The 8,217-nt window shown below is 43.2% G+C and overlaps 2 pseudogenes; one reads left to right on the top strand and one right to left on the bottom strand.

The window, feature by feature from the left end:
* Nucleotides 1-2,247: 2,247 nt before the first annotated feature.
* LOC136650248 (5S ribosomal RNA) lies at nucleotides 2,248-2,364 on the bottom strand (annotated as a pseudogene).
* A 2,453-nt stretch (nucleotides 2,365-4,817) lies between these two features.
* Nucleotides 4,818-4,937, top strand: LOC136650729 (5S ribosomal RNA; annotated as a pseudogene).
* Nucleotides 4,938-8,217: the final 3,280 nt, after the last annotated feature.

The raw sequence follows: 8,217 nt of genomic DNA, 5'->3' as shown, positions 1-8,217 counted from the left end.
GTGAAAAGCTAATTAGGACCAATTTTGCAATGTCTGGTGTCTGCCACTTACCATAATGGACCAGTTTTGAGAGGAATTTTGCTGAGATGGCAGATGAGAGAATCTGGGGTTAGGCAGGTTCATGCAAAGGCACCACCAGCAGTAGCTTCTTCTACCATGCTGTTCGGGGTCGGCCCATCCATGAAGATAGCTGATGGGGGTTGCATCAGTGGCAGACTGTGAGGGTTCAGTGTGCCTTTCACCCCAAGTCTACTGCTGCCATTGCCACCTCCTCTTTCTAACCCACTGTGAAGATAATACAAGCCACTGGTACATGCTGCAGTTATCTGCTTCCCTCTCCTTACCATGCACTTCACTCTCTGCTGTCAAACTAGGAAGTGCAGGAATTGGAGAGTGTGATGATAGCACACAAGGAGCACAGTAAGTGTTTTCAGTTTTGGGGTAGTGCATCAAGTAGTGTACAAGCAAGATGGCATCAGGTGGCATTCCAGGTTCTGCTACGCTGATGCTGCTGAATGACTCTTCCCCTCCATTCCCATCACACAGGATGGACAACAAGGCCTTGTACCATCTCACATGCTAAGGTGGCATCATTGGTCTGCTGAATCCCATATTGTCTCCTATGACTGACAGATTTCTAAAGCTCCGGAAAGTTCTCTTGGTTCCTGGGATCCTTTTAGATGCCAGGATTGAAGCAGGGCCCTTCTGCATGCAAAGCATCTGCTGTTCCACTAAACTATGGCTTCCTCACAGGCTCCAGTGTATCCTTTTGACACCAGGAGCCATGAAGGTCAGCATCAGGAGAAACTTGTGCCACCTCCATAAGAAAAGGAATAGGAGTTTGAGGGAGGTTAACCAGAGGACACCACGTCTGCCCTGCTTTCCAAACACCAGAGTGGGATGTCAGTTGGACTCTATATTTCCACGGAGGAATTTGTACTTCTTCTACTTGACTGCCACACAGCAGTCTGCCCAGGTGTTAACTTTAGTAACATGTGCTTCTCTTAATTGTATCTGCACTGAGCGCAAAAAAAGTTCTGAAAAATCTGTCAATCAAAAGAGATGAGTTTAAAATAAATATACTTCAGTCTTCCAAATTGGTTCAGGTGTTCATTTAGCTGAAGAATATGAATAAAGATAAGAGAGCTTGCTGTTAGTGAAAAAAGATGGGGTTTGCTTGCAACCAGGTAGGTTTAATGCTATTTTTTTAAAAACCCAATATTCCTCATAATTAGATGCAGTCTAAAACGGTTTTATTTTTTCATGGATGGTGGTGTCATCCTTTAAAAAAGGGGTTGAAAGCAGTATTATGTGTTTTTATTCCAAATTAACATTTTAAACAATTTTACAGCATTTTTACCAAGTCATATAGGTGGTATATATGTGTTTTATGGCAATAGCTGTCAGCAGACATAGACACAGGAATAAAATAAAACACATCATTCACACATACCCGAAGAGCACAACTTTACAGTCAACTATTTGAATTAAACTTACAGGAGCCATTTAGGATTTGAATACTACTTGTATGAACAACTACAATGAACTCAATGCTGCCAAACACAAACAAATTAAAACATTGCCAAATTAAAACATTGAGAAGATAGCAACTTGAACTAACAAAATTGAACGTAGCATTAAATGCTATGTTCAATGCTATGCACATATCAGTTCATGAACAAATCAGTTTCCACTGATTTTAAAGTGCAAGGGGGGGACACACACCAACATAGCAAGGAACCAGTAAACATTTGCTTACTCACAAGTAAATGTGAACATGTAGCTCAGTTTTGCTTTCCATAGGATTCAATACATTCAACAGCTTGGAGGGAAGGACTTCCTTCTCACGTGTTTTTGGAGCCTGTGTTCATTGGCTCTGGACCATTCTAGTGGCACTGCATTTTCTCAGCCTGTCCTTTCCAATGGATCAATCACAGTCGCCTAGTCACAAGTAAATGCACACTGTGTGGCCCAGTTTCACTTTCCATAGGGTTCCATGCATTTTCCTTGGCAGCTTCTGAGCATGCTCAGAAGACTCTGGCTCCAAGGGAGTGAGGGGCTTAGAAACACAGTCAAAAGCACTTAGGACAATCCAAAAATGCTTCACAGCCACTTTGATAGGTACATGTTGTTTAATTGAGCAGGACATCACATTTTATAAGTCCAATTTTGCATTATAGCAGCGTTATTTCGTTTTTACCATTTTGGACTGGTTGGCAACCTTCAGTCTCGAAAGACCATGGTATAAGCCTACAGCACCCGGTATTCCCAGGCGGTCTCCCATCCAAGTACTAACCAGGCTTGACCCTGCTTAGCTTCCTAGATCAAACGAGATCAGGCATGTGCAGGGTAACAGTTGCTACCCCTACTCATAATACTTCAGATGAAGGAAAGAATATCTTGGCTGCAATCCTATGTACGCTTTCCTGGGAGTAAGCCCCATTGAGCACCACAGAATTTACTTCTGAGTAGACATGCATAAGCTTACACTTTTAATTTTGGTAAAGTGAATGAACGTGATTTTTGCAGTAATTATTTTCAGTACCATATTTAATATCCATAACTATCTTTAATCCACAAATGTCATTTCAGCCTTCTACAAAGTACACATCTCATTTGACCCTTAGATCTTATCAAACATTCAATCAATAAGTTGTGTGAGTGCCTTGCACGTCTGCTAGTGCAATATGTGAAAAGGAACTTGCATGAGGAAGATAGGCTACCTACTCTCTCCTTCTTACTCCTGTTGCTTCTCAGACATTAGAGTGGATATGCGAGGTACTTAAGGGTCCAATATTATCCAATGTTCCAGTGCCAATGGAGCCATGGCAACAGGGCATGCGCTGCATCCTGTGGTGGAAAGGCAGTCACAGATGCTTCCTCAAGGTAAGGGAATGTTTGTTCCCTTACCTCAGGGCTGTATTGAGATTGGGCTATCCAAACATGCTTCCATCCAAGTTTTGTTAAAAACAATGGCTGGTAGGGGGAATGAACGTGGATGAGATATAAAGATTTCACAGAGGGGAGGGGAAGATTCACTCTTCCCCTCTGTACAGTTTAAAGCCCAAAACAGATTCATTTTGAGAAAACTGTCACCTCACAGGTAAACTGCCACTTTGGGAGGGGGGGGGTGATTTCCAGCCTGTTCGATGTGCAGTGGGGGAGAGAACATCTCCCTCCCCATCCTATTCCCAACTGGAGTCCCCTTCCCCCACAACAGACTGTTTTTAACAAAGAAGTGGAGTTTCTAACTGTAAGCATGCTTCCATAGCACACATTTGTGTACATGTCCCACCAAAATGAGGGTTCAATTCAGATTTTCAAAAGAATGGCAGTTTGTACCAGCAGAACACATGATTTTAACATCCAATTTCCTAACATCCAAGATCTATTGCCTAACCTGAAGCCCAATCTTTCACATGTCTACTCAGTTCCAAAGAGTTCAACAGGAGTTATCCTCAGGTAAATATGTATAGGCTGGAATATGAATAATTAAGAGGCACTTTTTCAAGTGGGTGCTTCTCTGCTATTTAGCAGGGGTAGAGAAACTGGCCCACCTCACCCCAGCAGTGTCTTTTCTAGTGGCTGTCTGCTGGTGTTGCATCTATTTAGATTGTGAACCCTTTGGGGTCAGGGAGCCATTAGTTCTTTGATTTTTTCTGTAAACTGCTTTGTGAACTTTTTGTTGGAAAGCGGTATATAAATACTGTTAATCATCATCATCATCAGGGATGCCATTTAGAGACAGGGGGTCTGCCTCCCCGCACTGTGTTCAGGATGTGAAGTGATTATTCATCAGGGCACTGATATGTATAGTTAATTTTTCACACTGAAAGATACTTATAAAGGCAATTAAATAGCCTTAGATAGTCATGTGTATCTATAACTGTCAGCCTCTTTGTTTTAGATGCATGCGTGGAGCAGGGACTGTTATACATAAATAGCATTGTCATAGTTATTGTGAAGTATACAAGAAATAACCAAAAATTATCCTAAAATATAGTGGCATGGTTTATTTTGGGGGGGTGTGGGGGGGTATTCGTGTGCGCATGTGTGCATGCTTCAGGGCTGGCCCATCCACAGGCCAACAGAGGTGGTCACCTCAAGCAGCAGATGGGCAGGAAATGCTCACTTCACCTGCCCAACTTGCCTCCACTGCTCCTCTCCCTCCCAATGGAATTGAAAATGGGATGCTGTAGCCCACCACTCTCTTCTCCTCCACAATTCCTCTTCCACTCATCCCCCCCCCCATCCTTTTCCAATACAGGGGAAGCAGAAGTTGGTACATTCCCTCAGGCACTAGGAGGTCTTAGACCAGACCAGCCATGTGTGTTTTTAAATTGTAATTTAATGTTGAATGTTCCCAAGGGTGGACCTTTGAATCTTGCTTTGAACCTTGCCTCCAAACTTCCTTGGTACCCTCTTCCGGAAGCTTGGTGCCTGACAACAAACATAATAGTGTTATGAAGATTGCCTAACATGTTGTTTAAAAGGACCTTAGGGTTATAATTAGGGGTGAAAAGGTGAAGCCCTTGATTCTCTGACTTTCCCAGGTTGGGTCAACCTCTGAACCATCAGTATTGAAACGCCCAATGAAAGAGCAGATGGGATACCATGGTAGTCCCCATTGCTGGAACCAGCACTTCTCTTCCCAATTGCAGCCAAATCACAGACCCACCTCCCCATAACTTTCTAAAAAAATGAGGCTAAGGCTGAGTCACCTGAGTTGAATTGAATCTAAGGCTGAGTTGCCATTGGAAGTAGGGTGACAGGAGACCCTCTCTCATTCCTTTTAATTTGTACTGGAATACATGAGAATCCACAGCAACTGTTACCCTGCACATGCCCAATCCCATCTGATCTTGGAAGCTAAGCAGGGTCAGGCCTGGTTAATACTTGGATGGGAGACCGCCTGGGAATACGGGGTGCTGTAGGCTTATACCATAGTCTTTCAAGACTGAAGGTTGCCAACCAGACATGAGAATCCTCAAGCCAAGCAACGTGCTTTAATTGTCTCCATTTCAGCCACCAAAACAGTAAAATGTCTGAGGAACAGTTGCTTTGAAAAAACTTGAACGTTTCCTGACTGGCTGCACCTGGGCCCACATGATCTCATTGTATACACCTACACCCAAGTTCAAAAAGAGAACATAGCTGTCCTGTTTGTTTTCATCACAGCCTGCTGAATATATGGAGGCTGACAGCCTGAATCTGCTTTCTGTTTGAATTCTAGGCATGCAAAAGCATTTCACAACATAACGCAGGTTTGTCACACTCTGCTTGAAGAATTCTATGGACTAGAACAGAAAACGGCAATTACTTGTTTTGTTTCTGAGGTTTGACCAATTCACAAATCTCTTGAAATAAATCATGAGTTTATCCTTACAATTGGGTGCTTTTCTACATTTTTTGTCAACTGCTGAGTTGAAGTTGCAAAGTTTTGTTTTGTTGTATGTTGCTAAAAACCAACAACTGAGCTTCCTTTCCAATGTAGCCTTTTATCAGTCTCAGGATAACACAGCTCAATAAGTATGTATACTCAGAAAAAAAATCCGAAGGAGTTCAATAGGAAATTCCCAAATAAGGCATGAAAAAATGCGTGTGAATGCATTCCCTGCTCTTTTTAAACATTTACAAATAGCAGCCACTGGGGTTCCAATTCAGATCAGGTGAATCTGATGGTGCAAGTGGGGGAGGATTTTTTCCCCCCTTTAAACCAGGGGTGCCCAAACCCCGGCCCTGGAGCCACAGGCCTCTCAATGTGGTCCTCAGGGAGCCCCCAGTCTCCAATGAGCCTCCAGAGATTTGTTAGAGCCCGCACTGGCCCGACGTAACTGCTCCTAGCGTAAGGGCAACTGTTTGACCTCTCGTGTGGGTTGTGGGATGAAGGCTTCCTCCACTGCTTGCTGTTTCACATCTGTGATGCAGTAGCAGCAGCAAAGGACAGGCCAGCCTTGCTTTGTGCAAGACCTTTTATAGGCCTTTAGCTATTGCAAGACCTTCATTCATTCATATAAGTTCATCTTTAATATATTCATTTATGTAAACTTATGTAAATTTATTCAAATTTTAATGTAAATTAATTCTTTCCCCCCCCCCCGGCCCCCGACACAGTGTCAGAGAGATGATGTTGCCCTCCTGCCAAAAACTTTGGACACCCCTGCTTTAAACCATTCCCTTCATCCCATTCAAACTTATTTGCCCCATTACATAAAGCATCCTAGTGTGCATAAGGCTGCAATCTTAGATGCCAGCAAGTCCATTCAAATCTGTGGATGCTCCTGAGTGAACATGAATTCAGGAACTAGCTTTTTTTTTTTTTTTAATGAAGTGAATCCCATCCCAGCTTGACATATAATACAAACCTCACAGCACTGAATGAAAAAGAGCAGAACTGCCTCAGTCTGCTTTGAACACATTTACACAAATGCTACAAATTCATTCAAATTATTCCAGGTTTCTATATCTGTAATAATCCACTGTGCTCACGATATCCTTTAAAACCCTAAATAGCTTAGGAGTGGGGCATCTCGGGGACTGTCTTCTTATATAAGAGTATGCCCATTTTCTAAGACCTTCCTCAGAAAATCTTCCCAATGGCCCACCAACACTTGAACTGCAATGGGTTATGATGTGGGAGGCAGCTTTGTCAGTGGCCACACCCCGGCTTTGAATGCCCTTTTATAGGAAGCCATGCCTCACCATCCCCCTTTGATGGCTTTATGTTGCTATGATAACATAACCTTTCTGTTTTAGCTGGCTTTTGATCCAATTAAGTGCTAGGTTTTTTAATCTCCCTGATGTTTAGTCTGAATTGCTTTGTCTTCTGTTTCTCTCATGTCTCCCAGCCCTTGGTGCAATTTCTTATTTTATGTACCCCAACCCCCTGAACATGAAGTACCTCACAGCTTCTCCAATGCTGCCCACCATATCTGTGGGGGTGGGGAGTCTCCAAGTTGTCAAGACAAGATAACACACCCTCTTCATCTAAATGATATCCAGCAATCAAAGCAGTGTATGTTATGGTGATGGCTTATCTTTACCACCAATTAAGATTTTTTTCAAAGGGACTCAGAGATAAATGTTGGAAAATCCTGACATTTAGTAGTAAATTGTAAAATTGCTACCGATCCCTCCCTTGGGGGGATCTCACATTCCTGGGATGAGTCAAACAAATCCTGATCCAAGGCATAGAGCTTGGGATTGGTATAGTTTGAGTATTTAGTTGGTCTGGTTAACTGTATCTTTACTTGGACCCTGCCTTGTCAGTTTCAGTGGAAATCTGGGATACACATATTTTAATAAAATAATTGTGTGTTTTTTTCCCCTTTTTAATCACTCTGTCACAAAACAGCTGACTGCCAGAGCAGAATTGGTAAACCAAAATATATTCTTTAGGACCTTCATTATGCTCCCCAATCTGTGTGATGACAGGAGACATTTTTCTGCTCTACAGAGAAGTGAAGTTCTGTGGAAATGGGAAAACATATGCATTAAAAGTATTTTAATGTATTAAAAGTAGTCCTTTGGATAAGAGACATCTGACTATGGGACCTAACACTTTTTTAAGCAAGATTTCTGAGCCTGAGATACAGAGTTGGAAAGTTCCAGTGCGGCTTGGCTCAGCAATAGTCACTGCTGCCCTGTGACTCAACTTAAATATGAGACATAATGGGGGCACTTTCTGAGCCGAGGCATCCTTTCGTGACTGCAAAGGACTTGAGTCACCCTGCTCCCTTTAAAAACCCAGCCGTGGGGAAAAAATGTGGCTGCTGCTGGGGTGTTTGTGTGTGTCAGACTTCTCCTTTAAAACTCCCCTGCTGTCCCATCCCATCTGTAAACAGGGCAGGAGGGGTGGGAGGGACTGCAAGAGAGTGGGGATAGACAGTGGGAGGAAGGCCAAGCACAGCAGCTGCAAGGCTTACCAGGGCTACCCATTCCATTGCAGCTCTACTCAGAAGTAGTCCCACTGCAGCCGGTTATTCAATGGAGCTTCTCCCTCTCCACCAGTCATAAGGCAAGAACCCCCTTGGTTCTTTCTTTTGCCCTACCTCAGCCAAAGAAAATACCAAACCTCCCATCCTGCATCAAATGATCATCAGTTCCTTCCTTCCTGTCAGAGATGGGGGAAAAGCTTGTTCCTGCCTCTTCCCCCCAATTGGCTGCAAAAGAAAACATTAGCCCCTGCCTCCTGGCTGGAACTTCCCTACTGCTCGT

The sequence above is a fragment of the Tiliqua scincoides genome, chromosome 4 (genome assembly GCF_035046505.1).
Source record: "Tiliqua scincoides isolate rTilSci1 chromosome 4, rTilSci1.hap2, whole genome shotgun sequence".
In the NCBI taxonomy this organism is placed as follows: Eukaryota; Metazoa; Chordata; class Lepidosauria; order Squamata; family Scincidae; genus Tiliqua; species Tiliqua scincoides.
Note: the sequence above shows the minus strand (reverse complement) of the source record. Positions and strands in the feature narration are given on the sequence as shown.